This window comes from Acanthochromis polyacanthus, chromosome 3 (assembly GCF_021347895.1).
Source record: "Acanthochromis polyacanthus isolate Apoly-LR-REF ecotype Palm Island chromosome 3, KAUST_Apoly_ChrSc, whole genome shotgun sequence".
Taxonomy (NCBI): domain Eukaryota; kingdom Metazoa; phylum Chordata; class Actinopteri; family Pomacentridae; genus Acanthochromis; species Acanthochromis polyacanthus.
Window position 1 is genome coordinate 17,805,508 of NC_067115.1, and position 16,285 is coordinate 17,821,792.

At 39.3% G+C, this 16,285-nt stretch overlaps 1 protein-coding gene across 2 annotated transcripts in view; it reads right to left on the reverse strand.

The window, feature by feature from the left end:
- LOC110956362 (zeta-sarcoglycan) overlaps window positions 1–16,285 on the reverse strand; it is a 352,883-nt gene that overhangs the window by 212,054 nt on the left and 124,544 nt on the right. The window lies entirely within an intron of this gene.

Here is a 16,285-nt window from a genome sequence, read left to right on the forward strand (position 1 = left end):
CGTGTGTTTAAGTTTTATGTATAATAATTAAATAAAAAACAAAGAGAACTAACACCAGAGCACAAAGCAAGGACGCTCTGTAATATCTTCTTTCAGGTTTCCTACTTTACCAGAACCTGAGTCATCTTGCCGTTTCCAGTAACAGTGTGGGTATACTTACAAAAATTATTTTTTTATAAAAACACAGCAAATATGTATTCTGTATTCATCATTTTTGCATTTTAGTGTAGCATAAATAAGCCAGGGAGGATGCTTTGATCAAACGGAATTCAGACAGTGATGGGAAGAGTCTAATGGTGCAGTCTGTCTGCATAATGGAGAGAAAAAAATGGTTTCTGCATGGCAACTTATAACCGGACTCAAATGCATAAATTTCCCTGAAAGCATTACAATACACACAAAACATTTGGTGGGGTGCTGCAAATTAGGCAAACAAAAGAAGAGTAAGATGTTGGCAACAGGTTGAAAGACGGGGGAACAAATTATTACAAGTAACATTCAAAGAAGTGATGTAGCACAAAGGTTTGCAACAGCTTGATATCAGTCTAGCAAAGTGTTTGTGAAAATCATCTACTCTGTGAGGTTCATAGAGGGAGTGATAGACAGCTGAGTAGAGAGATGATCAAGTCATGTAATTTCAAGAGGAGAGAAACTCATTGAAGACCACAGGAGGACAAATGAGCAACGAGTGGCTCACAACACACACTGGAGATTGTCCACACAAAGAACAAAAGCTTTGTTCTGACCAGCACACGTGGCCACTTGAGGATGAGGTTGGAATGAATGGTTGAAAAGTGCAGAGCATTTGGCAATGATTTCTAAATCTTAACAAACCTTTTCTTAACTTTATAGCTAAAAAACAAAACAATGATGAGAACATGATGAGAGAATGAAGAAATATGCAGTTTTATATATGCTGGAAGACATGTCATGGCTTTCTGTAGCATTATTCTTACTCCGGATCGGTTTTCAGTTCAAACCTGTTTGTCTCAATGATCTGCACATTTCAAAGAAGCATGAGTACAGTTACACCTAAGCCATTTTAGGGGTTTAAGCAGTGACAATAGAGGCACTTTAGTAGAACGTACTTCAGATGGCCAATCAAAAAACACTCCACAGTTATATTAGTAGTATCAGAATGCACTGAATGCAGCCCATTTAGTCATTAAGATCGCGCAAACCAAGCCTGATGCTTAATAGCTGAGAAATACATGCTAATGATATGACCATGCCATTACTGTGACCTTAGTTGTTCCTTTCAGCTAGAGAACAAATTAAAAAATATTGTCTAGAAGGTTCAGATCAGATATTTTCCTCTTAGCTTTTAGTAAGCTATGATCCATTCTTTTGGAAAAAGACACAAGAAGCTAATTGTAATGAACTGAGAAACATGCAGAAAAAAAGAAAATTGCTGAAGGCATTTTCTAAATAAGATACATGTGAACTGGATACCTACAATATGTACCACTTTAGTGTGTGTGAGAGAATGTAAGATAGTGTATGAAAGAATACCAGACTCCTGTCACCATGGTAACAGCCAGCTGCTATAGCTGCCATCCTCCATCCCTCTTCCGGCCAACTTCAGACCACATACTCACACTGAGGAAGATTTAATTTGCGATATATGTTTACATTTGCCATTTTGACTGTTGCTTCACTTAATTCTTTTAAGTTTTTTTTAAATGAAAATGTCTTAACACAAGGTAATCTACAGTACTTCTGTAAAATCTTTGTCCTACTTCTTGTATAAAAATAGCATGTAACTTAATTGTTGTTCTATCATTCTATTCTAAATGAAATATGCATTTCTTAATAAGTATACATCCTCAAAACATCCCCATACCCTTAAAATAAATGGAAACAAACCAGCCTATAACTGAGATGAACAGATTTGCTGATTTAGATTCTGACAAAGAGTACGAACAACTGTAAATTGCACATTATAAAAACTCTACAAACAGGATCTTAGATTAGAAAAGTCAAAAGTGTTAGTCTCTACATTAAAAACATCAGCAATAGCACACAGCAATATGCTGTAAAGTTCACTTACATAGCCTTAAATTAATTAAATCAGTGCAACTCCCACTATGATTGCCCGTTTAGATGATTATTTTTTGCAGTGTTTTCCTTAAAGACCTTAAGTCTTGAGAGATGGTTACAGTCCAACTAATGTCTTCCATTTCTTTGGAAATAATTAAAAGACCAAGGCAAGACATTAAAAAAGATTTTTCGAAAAATCGAGCTGTACAGAGCTCCTGTCAGTAAAGTGGCATAGCACTGAATTGTAATCTGAAACCCTCACCATCTCTTTTAGAATCCATAGCCGTCCTCACTGATGCCTGATGACTTTTTTTCCCTTTCCGAAGTGCTGATTACAGTCAGGCAGTTCACAAGACACCTTGTCATCCTTACATGGAGGCTCTGTTTCAGGCTTTTTTTTTTTTTGTAGCTTTTATATCTTTCTTTTTTTTAAATTTTGTCATCACTCTTTTGTTTAGAAAGTCTCTGAACTCAACGTGGAGCAATAGGAAATTAGTAAAATAGCAGTGTAGGTAAATGTAACCTTTGCAAACACTCAGAACATTTTGCAGGCAGCGCACGAGCACACACTTCCATGGTAATTCAGATGAAATAATAACTGGGAACTGTTTCAACGTGTTGAAAGGTAACACACACACACACACACACACACACACACACACACACCATGTGGGCTTGGCTGCTATCCAACTGACCAATTTGTTAATGGTTACTCAAATGGCTCTCTCTGACCGGAATAACTGTAAAACTGGTGAGAGTTAATCTGGTCAGAGAAAGAGAGGAAAATGAAAGAGGGGAAAAGGAGCAAGTCAAGATTAATGGCAACTCCCTATTGCTGAGTTCCTCTTCATCTCTTTCCATTGTTGCTTTGAGTAGAGCACAAAATGCACAAACACATGCATGCACAAACACACACCCCGCTCGCGCACACCTGTCAAAGGAGACTATTGAGGATGGTAAGTGAGTTGGCTGCTGCCAAAATGGCTGCCTTTTGTTTACAAATCTCATTATCCTCTTCAGTTCACGGTGAGCGCGATGAGTAATTACTCCACCAGTGTACAAGTCACACGGCTGGTGTAAAATTCACACTCTAGTAGGGTGGATAATAGCTCTTGGTAAATACACACCACTTGCTTATGACGAGGCCATCACTCACAATAGAAAGTAATAAGGGTGTAAAGATTCACACTGTTCAGCTGAACGCAAAAGCATATGCTGGGAATAATCACTGAACGTGAGCACCGCCATTAATAAGAAATTTCGAGGCAACATCTTGCAAGGAAGCAAGCTCTTGGTGAGTCCAAACAGCTTGGATATTTGAGATGGAAGACTGATTCCTGTTTCCCAGCTGTCTTTTCCCCTAGCTGGTCTGAAGGCCGGCGAGCTAAGTACAGATGTCACCCTAAAATTTCCTAGATATTTGTATTCAAATAAAGCATATATGTCAGTATGGGTGGCACCCAGTGGATACTGACCTTGTAACACTGACAGTGCTAATACCTTGTTTTACTCTGACCTATAAATTTGCTCAGAGAATACGAAATTGGATGTATTCACAATGGTTAATCACCTGTTTGCAAAGTAATAACTCCCATTGCTACTTGCTGGATGAAGAGCGCTCAGTAAACATGTACAAGTGATATCAAGGCTCCAGCTTCTACCCTCTAGAGTCACATGATCAGTGGACAGCATAGTAATAATGCATAGAGTATCTGTCTGACACCCTTTGCAGTGAATTTTTTAATATAAAAATGTGCCGCTCAGAAATGTCAGAAACAATAAATGTAGGAATGTGTCGTGTGACTGAAAGAATGACTATCTGAATGTGTGAACTCAGTGTCACAGGTAATGTGACAGAGTGTGCATGTGTGCCATCAGAAAGAAAAAAAAACACAACAGTGTATCAGCATAAGTCAGAATAATGTCTGCTGCACAATCGGCTCATCTTTATGCTCCAGAGAAGCCATAAAAGAACTTTCCTCTCTTGATGTTTCACTGTATAATGTGATGTCTTACATGCTGGCACTCATGCATTGTTAGATTTTTATTTATTTATTTTTTCACCCATGCTTTGTTTTTTTTTTACTTCTTGGATTCTCTACATGACTCCAATGGGTGAAAAAAAGATGATTTTTAACTTAAAATGTGTGTCAGCGAAAACGCATTCAAGTTTCAACCACATCTAGTAAAAAAGAAAAGCTGCTCAGTCATTATATCATTTCTGACAACTGAAATCTTGAAAAAAGTCATGGCTGAAATCAGTGTATAGCATGTCTCCTTTTAATATAGATGTACCTACAAACAAAATGAACTTACAAAGAGCACAGGCGTGTGTTATGAATGTGTACATTATGTCCGAATACCGAATTGCGTGACCTAAATATGTAGTGGGCAGCGGGAATTGATAGGACTCGGAATCATCCCCCACAATTTAATCAATTGTTCCTAGTATGATTTCGCACGGATAGGTCCCGATAAGTTCGAAACAGTTGATTTGTAGTAGGATCGCAATCACATGATCGTCAGCAGGCCACTGACAGTGTTCTCTTGTAGTCATGCTTACAATGGCGCCATACCGCTATCTGGAAATGATACAGAAATCTTTACTAAATCTGTGGATCCAGACTGTAAGCTGCCAAAATCTAATCAGTTGGTCTTTGTGTCATTTCTGACCTTCCCTAAAAATCTGATCCAAATCTGTTACTCCATTTTTGAGTCATGTTGGTAACAGACAGACAGACAGACAGACAGACAGATAGATCAAGGCCGATCGTAACATAACACCAAGCGTCGCCGTTAATAGAACCAGTTAAATAACCCTGGAAACCAAGTCAGATTACTGATTGTTAATTCTACACATTCTTGTGTATTGACCACAGCAAAACTAAATGGTAGGCTTTATGGAATTTCATACCTGTCTTGACAGAAAGATGCACTCTGCAGCTATGAAACCAACTGCAAGGATATGGATACTATGCAGAACATTTTTGTTATCTGTAGGGTAGGTGATATAAGGTAAATTTAAAATTCAGATAAACAGATTTCATTGAATTTTGATTCAGTACACACTTTCTGTGCCATCAAATGAAAATCTTGCTTCTTCAAAGTTTTTTTTTTTTTCCAGGGGTAGCAGCAGCTCTCATCTCAGGCCTTCTAGCATGCATTTTTAACATGCACACTGAAGTTTTAATGGGGTGAAGTGGTCTTGAAAAATCTGATTTACACACTGATATGTGCACGTACAAATTAGTTTGACCTTAAGAGCACTTTTAGTTTGTGTGATGCGAGATATTGCTAAACCACCTAGAGACTGCTTGGATCAGAATATAAATCGGATTTTAGCCATGCTAGCGGTGCAGCTCCAGGCATAGCAGTGTCAGTCTGTCAGTCAGTCGGTGCTTTGGTCCAGCCTGAGATGGTTTAACAACTGTTGGATGCACAAACATAACATTTTGTAGTGATGTTCATGGTGCCCACGGGGCCATGAATTTGGCAAACTTCCCCCACCACATTTCCAGCATATAGCAAATTGTATATCTCCAATACTTCAGTTGGTGACCACACTGTAGCTAAGCTAATTACATTCCTATGAGCTGCAGTTGTACTTGTGGTAAATGCAAAATCGTAAGTGTACCATAGCAACACACTAAACTAAAATGCCTGCCATCACATTCCAAACACCAGAAAGTTATGTTGTGAGCACGTTAACATTTTGACATTAGCATTTAGCTCAAAGTTATACTACACCTCAGCGTTCCTGGAGAGCTATAGATTCTTTTGTCTGGATGAAGTGAGGACAGGCTTTTGTAATACCCTAATATCATCCACTTCACAGAGCCCTTGATGGATGAAACTGTCATCACTGTGGACTTCCTCTCTTTAGGTTATATTATTTATGGCGATATTACATTATACTGCAGTAGCCCACTATATTTGCACTACTTTAAAGCTATTTCTCTTGAAATTAGAGCCATGGCTAGAATTTTATAGTAAGCCAACCAATCTAACTGTTGTTTTGCAGTTTTACTTTGCCCCATTTAAGTGTCCCAATTGTGTGGTCTGGAAGCTGTTCTGACAATGGTCCCATGACAAAAAGGTCACTTTTGTTTCATGCGTTTTCACACTGTGCAATTTTGTGGATATATGGAATGAACTGAAATCTTTCTGCATCACTGAAACGGTCAAGAATTTGATATTTGAATTTATTTTTTAACAAGGCAACTGTGAAAACAGTTAAAGCAAGTGTCAGCTAAGGCAACTGACAAAATGTACATATCTGCTTGTCAGACCGCCAGGGAAGTAATTAAAAAAGTAGCTGCCATCGATTTGGTGATGAGGCGAAGGAGGTAGAGGAGAACGAAGAGGAGGATGAAAGAAAGGAGTGAGAGACAGTATGGAATAGAAAGTAACGACATGAAAGGGCAAGCGAATGCATACACCTTTTATCCACACATCAATGCACCTTACATACTAAAAGCACGTATGCATCTTTAAATCGCATTATGAATTTTCTAGATGCCATGTGTGTGAGTTAATTCATCTGTGTGTGTCCATATGTGCATTGTTGTGTGTGTGAAACCCTGCGTGTTCCCCATGGGTGCATTCACCAACTCCCTGTACTGGGTTGCATTATTGTATTGATTAATTGTCATTGGTAACTGATGGCTGCAATGACTTGCCTTCTTGTTCTGTGTAGCGAGTGGAGATCTACTAGAAAATGAAATATGCCTTCAGTAATTGGTTTTAAATGGAAACGCTGACTTGGGTGGTTTGAGAAGTTTACTGCATTAGAGCAGAGGTTATTGTGCGTGTGTGTGTGTGTGTGTGTGTGTGTGTGTGTGTGTGTGTGTGTGTGTGTGTGTGTGTGTGTGTGTGTGTGTGTGTGTGTGTGTAAGTATTCCTGTGTGTGTGATGTGTATGGGTGTTTGTTTTTATGTGTGTTCTGTACGTCTCATCATAGGTGAAGTTAAGACACTCATTAATTGCCTGAGGACTCCATTAGCCAGGCTGATTACCCCTGCATCAAAGTGGCAGGTTATGAGCTCGCAAATGCACGCACACACACACCCACACACACACGTCACAATCCTGTGGATAAAATAACATTACAGACAGTGAACGTTCTGACTGAGAATTCAGCTATTTAACTGCCAAAATGCTCTGACACAGGAAACTGTGAAATGCACAAAATGTCATTAACATCATTACAATAGATAGTATCAGCGAGTGCTGATACTGTCTATTCGTTCATTATTATGAAAGAATAATGTGAGTCAGAATCAACACTTCGGTTCTCAGAATCTCAAGCAATAATTCCACCACTGCTCTTACAGCCTTTGAGCACTCCCTCAATCATCCCTCTCCCTTCCTTCCTCTTTTCCTTCCACCTCCCACTTCTCTGCCTGGTATTCCTGCACTTTAGGAGTACTTCCTCTGCTACACCTGAAATATGATAAGTGTCTATTCACCACAAGAAAAAAGCAAATGGAGGTTGAAAGGCTGGGAAAGATTGGTCGAGGGACAGAGAAGTAAAAGAAGATAGAGTCAAGAAAAAAAGATGTTGGGGGCAGAAGAGGGCAGAAAGTGATAGAGAAAGACCATAAGACATAGAGCGCACTACCAGTGAGTTAAAGGGACTTTCTAGGTTTTTCGTTTTTGAGGGGAATAACAGCAATTTTATGCATCAGCAATCAAGTCAGGCGATCTTCCATCAGACAAAAATGATTCACATCTTGGGTGACTGCTCTTAATCACTATCTCTGCCTGGCCTGGCCTCTCCAGCTCTCTTGTTTGCTTTTTAACCACTTCTTTCTTCTTCAAAGTTTGACGGTTGTTATGTTCTTCCCAATTTTTCCTGAAACATTTCTTACGTGTGACCTGTAAAGCAGGGCACTGGCTACAGTCCTCTCAGTTTTCAAAAGCATCTATTTTCTTGCAAACAGAATCTATAATGATGAGATATGTTTGAAATACTTTTTTTAAAGGCTTCAGGGTCTTTTTTCTGAGCCACCAGCATACTTTCATTTTTAGGGAGAGTGGCTCGCTATGAGATGACTAATAATAAACTCCAGTATGGTTGTGATTGCTCGAACATGGTTGCCATTGAAGTCATTCAGAGTCAATGAGTTGCAGAGTAATACACAACCTACCAACAGCAACACACTTACGGATCAGATGCTCAGCTAGCAAACCCTTTTTAAATAAGATTGTTCAAAAGATTAATTGTTGTAACTTAGTTTTTTTTCTCCAGAAGGATGAATAAAGCATCCATCTATCCATTTATTCACCAAACAATATGAGCCTCACTTTAGTTTACCGTATTTTTTAACAGTCTTCTACACTATTTCGCCGATTTCAAGCACTCTCACAGTGTAAATTAGCACAATTGTTGTAAATGCCGAGAAAATAGACACAGCAGCAGAAAATATTGGGAAACTATCCAAATATCTGTCTATAAAATTCAATGTTTACAACAAAAATTGTGCTATAACAATTCCATGTTTGAATTTCTTCAGCATTTTATCTCTGCTGTTTGCAAGACCAATAGTTACGATCCAAGAAATCTCAATAAATAGTCTAAAACAGTTATAAAATATGAAATAAGTGAGTCAAACTCCTTTTACAGCTTTGTTGCAAACCTCTGTTGCTCTTTTGGACACTGCAGTAATGAGTGCGTTACAGGGGAGCAATACGATTTTACATTATGCAGCATTTGTTTGAAACATAGTGCAGTTTAAAAATAAAAGTATTTTCATATATTCTACTCTTCCATTTTTTACCAAATGAATGCTGCTATGACATGTTTTTGCAGAGACCAGGTATAAGGCAGACTTTTTTTTCCGAGTGCGAATAAGGTGATGCAGCTTCTTTCAGTGCTCAAATGACGTGTTACATAAACCAATAATTCATTACCCAACTTGCCTATTGTTTTCTTGTGCTTTTAAATATTTCGTGCAGCGCTGCCAAAGAGATGACAGTCTGCCTGCATAGCACCGACCCCTGTATTCATTGGTGAAACAACCTATGAAAAAAAATCCACAAAATAAGCATGGCACACTTTGGAACACATGCGGACCAAACAGGAAAGGTGGAAGATCGTTCCAAACAGTGCCAGTCTATCCATTCATCCCTCCACCGTGAAAGTACAGAGAATCCAGAGCAGATGCATTTTTTCTCACATCTTTGTCTGCCCATCTGACAGAGTGGAAGTCTTGGTTTGCTTCCTGACCCCACCCCCCCAACACACACACACACACACACACACACACACACACACACACACACACACACACACACACACACACACACACGTTTGTACTTCTATCCTAGTGAGGACATCCATAGGCGTAATGCATTTCCTAGAGCCTTACCCTAACCTTAACCATCACAACTGATTGCCTAAACTTAATCCTTGCCCTAACCCTAACCAAACCTCAATTCATACCGTTCTCTAAAAACAAGTCTTCACTCTCAAACATGGCTGTTTCAAAGTGAGGACCGGCCAAAATGTCCTCACTTTGTAAAAATGTCCTCACTTTGATAGTTAAATGCAGAAAATGGTACTCACCATGTAGCAAGTACAAGAACACACACACACACACACACACACACACACACACACACACACAGACACACACCCGATTGCCCTTTTGAAGGAAACCATCACTGGATCTTCTACAGAGGGGAGAGGAAGGGAAAGCAAGAGGAAGTTTGTGGGAGCTAGAAATCATTAACTGGATGCTAATTAGCCATTAGATACATACTGAAAAATGACTGCCAATCAGCCTGAAACCGAACTAGCAGCAGCTGTGTGTGTGTGTGTGTGTGTGTGTGTGTGTGTGTGTGTGTGTGTGTGTGTGTGTGTGTGTGTGTGTGTGTGTGTGTGTGTGTGTGTGTGTGTGTGTGTGTCTATACTGCAGAGGAGGTGAATAAATGAATGAATGAGTGAATGTGGTGGCCAGTATGAGCATGTGAAATAGGATGAGTGTGTGTGCGCGTGTGCATTTGACATCTACCAGCTACCGATGGCCCATCAGGAATCAGCATCAATCAGATACAAAGCATCTCTCTCTCTCTTGCTGTGTTTATGTCTCTTTTTCCCCTGTCACTCATAACTTTTATCCTACTGTGGTTGCTTTGTCTTTTTCTGACACCACAGAAGTTCATCACCTGCTAATAGCCGGTGTCAGCATGTGTGTGGCTGATGGCACTGAGACCAAGTTCACCTGTGGATCCATTAGCTCATTCACAGTCCAGACCATGAGTATTTGAAGAGTGATTAATTCTTTTTGGCTCTGTGCTTCAACACGTTCAATATGAACGAAAATATCAGATACAGCATTAAAGGGCAAATCCAAGCTTTAGCTACATAAGTTGAAGTCGATATTGGAAGAGCTGTATGTGAAAACAGCTCTTTAAACACATAGTGCTCAAATTACACGGGTTCAAAAGTAACTGGACATTTGTTCTTCCAGCAAGAGACATTTCTCTGTCTTTGTATGAGGTGGAGCATGGGGAAAGGAGGAATCCACTAAATTTGGGGCCACCCAATGGCCAAGTGGTTAGGATGCGTACTATCGAGGCACAAATGCATTCAAGCAGTGTGTCCACAGCTTTATTCCAGACAGACCCAGACCTTAACCACATTTCCTGTCTCTCTCCAATGTAACTGATCAATAAAAAATAAAATTCCAAATACTACTATAAATAATAATAATAGTAAACAAACAATTTTGCAAATGATATTGTAGTTAATGTACAAAAAACTCACACTTGATTTAATTACTTATTGATGTCAATTGAGCCCGAGTTGTCTGTCAACATGAAAAGTTAAGAGATGACCATGCAAGTAAAGACATTAATAATGAAGTAAGAATATATCAGAGAAACTGAACAGTAAGTCAAGAATGTTCTCCAGGGTGTAGGCCTACATGCTTCCTCGTCAATGATCATGAGAAAACTTCACTAGACAACCTAAGACGATTCGCCACAAGGTTCAACCTCCTGATAAGCCTCAAAAACAGAGAGGTCAGGCTGCACAATCAAAACAAACTGAGTTGTGGAACAAAGTTGTGTTGATTACAAAAGCAAAGCTGAACCTCGATCAAAATGATGGAAAAAGAAAAGGGTGGAGAAATAAAAGAACAGCTAATGACCCAAAACATACCACCTCATCTGTCAAACATGCTGCCGGTTCTGTTATGACTTGGGCAAATATGGCTGCCAATGGAGCTGGCACACTGACATTCGTTTTATTGATTCCACTGCTGATGGAAACAACAGGATGAATGCAGAAGCATAAGGTACATTCTGCTTCCAGGAAGTTGATGGTGAGCTGATTATTCATAGCATGACTTGGTTAGAGAACAACCAGCTTTATTTCTCCACATCTGTGAGTGGTTGTAATGCTTTGGCTAATTTTTGTACTATGCAAGACAGCCATGCTGTCACTGCTGTGGTCCAAAACTATCTACAAGCCAATGAGGGGAGCATGTTTTCATTGCCTGTTGCATATTAAATATTTAAATGTGGTAGCAAGAAAAACATGTACTTAACACACCATTTAAAATACAAACTGAGGGTGTTGAAAGTCCTTAAAGTTTAGTCAGTAACAATGGAGAACACTGCATGTTTTTAACCTGGTTGTACTGTAATGTGGGGAAAATATGTTAAAAGAGAGGGGATTTTCTCCTCAGGGCAGTTCTCCTTGCATGAAAAATGTAAAAGTGCAAATGGAAGTGCAGAATTTTAAAGAGAGACATGGAGGGAGCGGAGAAGGGAGTCTACAGAATATGCCTTTAAAAATCTCCGGTCATTTATTAAACTGAATGTAAAATTCATCAATTCAACATGAAGGTGCGCTCCATGCATAAGTTATAGTCGAGAATAGAAGGCAAATGATTGCTGCCATAAAGACACTTGTTTATTTGTTTAACTAATGACAATACACAGCTGAAGTGTTTGCTGTCCTTACTCTGTTCTCTTTTTTTTCTAGCTCTGTTATGTTTCATGCTATTGTTTGTTTCAGTCAGATTTTTGTCCAGTTATCTGTACCCACTTCAAAACTAAATCACCAGACCAAAAAAGCAGTCTATCTATTGTGCCTATCTACTGCAGTGTAATAATTACTCATAACGGCACCACCTTATTGATTTACTGGGGCTACTTTGACTCCTGAGATTTTTTGTGGAGAATAATGACATTCCACTGGTGTGAAGTCAAATCCACTGCCACAGTCACACCTTGATCCTAGATCAGTTATTCACAGGGAATTGCAAAGGAAAACAAAACATGCTCATGAAATGCAAAGAAAAGCAAATAGACTGCATTGATGTTATCTAAAATACTCCGCTGCAGCTCTAACTACAACCTCGGACCAGGGATTTGTCTCAGCAGCAGAAGTACACTTCCGACTTTATTATCTCTGGGCCGTGCAACGGTAACGGTTTGTCCACCAACTTGTTATGAAGCAAGAAAGAGGAGGTGGGGGTGCACTGTAAATAAAGAACTGTGCATATGAGCACAAGGTCAGTGTGTCAGGTGGATAGAATAACAGACAGAGATGGAAAGAGTAAAAAGCCGGAAAAAAAATTGGCAAGGGCAGTGGAGAAAATTGGACAAATGTACAGAGTAGGAAAGTGCAATCTGAGGTGTTGCTTCAAGGCAAGGTTGCAATTAATAGGTCAAGCTCTTCAATTTTTCAATTGTAAGGCCCGTCCCTAAACACCACACACACAAAAACTCCCTTTCGTCAATGCTGCAACACACCAACACACTGGGGCATCAAGCTGGACGTTTGTTTAATAGTCTCTTCTACCCCATATACTTACATGCTGATCTAGCCAACGACACTGTGTAGTTAAGAGATGGATTAATGTTTTATAACTCTATGTGGGTGTGCATGTGTGTGTAGCAATGTGTGTTATGTTTTATTCATAGATGCACAAGAGGTGTTAAAGTGCTGAAGACCAGCAACTTTCCCTCCCGAGGTTGCTGTAATCTTTTTAGCAACCATCCACTTGCACCTGCATAGATAACAAATGCCATTATAGACAGGCAGATTTTTTTTAATCTGAAAAGACAGGCAAAAAATTGTTGGGTCACAGGTACAACAATGTTGATTACACGTAACAACTTACAGTAGAAAGGCCGACATTATGGTAAATTATTTAAATAGGTTTCTCCTTACATACGGCTTTGAAAATAATTATTAGACCAGCTGCTGTTTTCTTTACAAAGTCTATGCCACTGGCCTTCAGCATTTTGTGAACCAGAAGTGGTTGAATAATTCCAGCATTTTCTAAAGGACACAAAAACTGTCTTACCAATTTAATGCATGCAATGAATAGTAAGTAATGATAACGAAAAATTATATAAACTGTAATGGCAATAATTATGATTTTAGTTACCATAAATGTTGTGCATAAGCTGTACCAGTAAAGTCAACAGGTAGTTTAAGAAAACTGCCATCTTGGTGTTCAATGAAGAGGAGCATAGCAAGACTTGAAATCAACAAACAGCCACCTGTGCAACTTTAAAAAGTAAATCCACCAGCAAGCACAGAGGAGAAGGCAGAAAATGGTGGTCAAATGATTATTTCCAAAGCTGCACATGCATGTGGTTCTGCTTTGCTGCAATTATTTAAGCACAATATTTTGAATATGAATAGTAATTTGCACACTGAGATAAACAAGTCATGTTATTATCGAGCATCTGTGAAACATTTTTGTGATTTTATATTTTTCTCTGCATTGTACCAATGTTTTAGATTCTTGTTTTAAAGAATTCAAAGGAACTAACAGAAGCCACTGGCCTCATTAACAAGCTGCAGTGGGGGGTCCGCGGTCCTTCTCTCCAGTGTCCCCAGTTCAATGGGCAAGCAGTGTTTTTGCTTTGATTTCCATTTTTTCCCCTGTTGCATTTGTTGAATATTGATATCACATTTACATGACTTGAAGTTGTCGCGAATACTTTTTCTAGCAGTGATTTTGAAGTAGGTCTTTTTAGACAATAGCAGCAATTTTTTTTTACTGCAGTCACAATATATGGAGATGAGTTGAATAATGCTCAATAGATGACAACACAATTTTTGTACATGCTTTTGAGTGTTAAATAGTTAATCTTTTTTAACTCAAGTAAGAACGTAACCACACGAGTAAGTGCCTGTGTGTTCATGCATTATGTAGTCGTATGAACGCCAGCACTGTGCCATCCGTGACTGTGTCTGACTGAATAATCTGGGAAGATGCAAAAATCATTAAAAGAGAGCCATTCCTCTGAGAAATCCCCCTCTCCAATTCTGTACCCGAGCCAAATCCCCAAAATACTTCAAACATTCACTCCGTCCCCCCCCCCCACACACCCCTCTCTTTATTGGTGCCGTTTCAGGCAACAGAGAAAATGTTTTTGAAATATTTTTATGCTAATTCTCCACAGCTGGAGTCACAGAAATTACAATCAATAGTTCTATGTGAAAAAGCCTGATGGAGAACAAGAAGCCTCATCCCGATTTCGGTCGCCACTGCCAACTGCCTTGCTAAAGAGTCTGTCTGACAAAACACTGTGCCAAAGGGTTCGAAGAGGAAGTTTAACTGTGTGGATCCATACTGATGAGGGCTGGTCATGGGGTGATTTGTTCCAGTTTAACAAGGATAAAGCTGTTTGCCCTTCTATTGAAAGGATAGACTTGAGCGAAAGAAGCAGTCTGCCTTCCACAACAAGCTGTATCAAGCAGGTGTGTGCACTGGCTGTAGGTGAAGGGGTGTGGGCATTGGTTTTGAACGGCAACGTTGTAGATTTCCCAACGTGATCTGCCCTAGTGTCATGTTTGACTTGAGAAAACTACAACAAGCCCTGCTTTTGCAGATCCTATTTTTACTGTGATTCTATTTTTTGTCTGCCAACTGGCTTTGGACCGGTTTCGCAGCTGGTGCCGGCTCAACTTGCCTAACGGGACAGTTTGCTCATGCCATCTTGCTCCCTCGCAGCAAAGAGACTGAATCGCTTCCGAAAAAGATACAAACTGCACACAGCAGAATGATTTAAATAGGCAACACAGCACTGCAACTCACAGATCGTGGTAGCGTTTGCTTGAGTGACAGTCACTGCCACAAAATATTAGTACGAGATGTCTGGTATTTTGTTTTTCTTACTACTAATTAATAACAATAGCTGCTGTTTTGTAGCCGTTTTCAGAAATATACCAAAAAAAAAGGCAACTTGTACGTTGTTTGAAGACTACAATCCATGTGATTCAAATGATTATAAGACATCAAAATCACAGCCATAATAGCACTTTGTAATAAGTGTGAGCACACAACCAAACGGTAACTTCTTTCGCCCCTAGGAGCACACACAGGTTAAATCACTCTTTGCTGCACACTATTGCAAAAGCAAAAATGAAGGTGAGTGGTAATGGGTTAAGATTGATTACAAGTGAAATGAAGAAAGACACACAAAAAAAAGACTGAATGCCTTATCTGGTTATCAGCTCGGTTTACTGATGGGCTCACTGATAGCTTAAAGACTGACATTTAGAGAAATTGTCAGAGAAGTGTGAGATACTAATGTAGACAGCTGGTAATGGGGACTGGCATTTTAGAGTTAAAACAGCTTCAGATGGCAAGCTTCAGAAGTAAAAGCTAATATTTATGCCTGGGGACTATTTATACCGTTTCCGCTTAGAGCAGTGGCGTCCAGACTGACGTGTGTGTGTGTGTGTGTGTGTGTGTGTGTGTGTGTGTGTGTGTGTGTGTGTGTGTGTGTGTGTGTGCGTGCGTGTGCGTGTGCGTGTGTGTGTGTCTGTGAGAGAGAGAAAAAGAGATTATGGCTTTTCAAATGAGTTGTAATATTTATGAAGTTACATTTATTTGTAGCGTTTTAGCATTAGGACTCTCAAATTTTGACATAAAATATTTCTGCATTTGTCCCCCAAAAATTAGGTTTCCAGCTGCTCCATTTATAGGACAGAAAATTCTAAATTTACATTACATACAAAGGTTTTTTTGTTTGTTTTTGTTTCAACCACTAATGAGGAAAGTTGTAACAGAATTTAAAACTGAAAACGCACCACACAATATGCATCTCAATTGGTTTATTGTGCCTGTGTCAACACTTCAGCATTTCCCTGTTATTCACCAAAAACAACAAGAACTCACCACTGGCTTTTAACTTTCTTTAAGAATGACAGTAATCAACAGCAATGAGCCGTTCCTGATACTTTCAAAATTTCAGAGGAGCTTTCTTC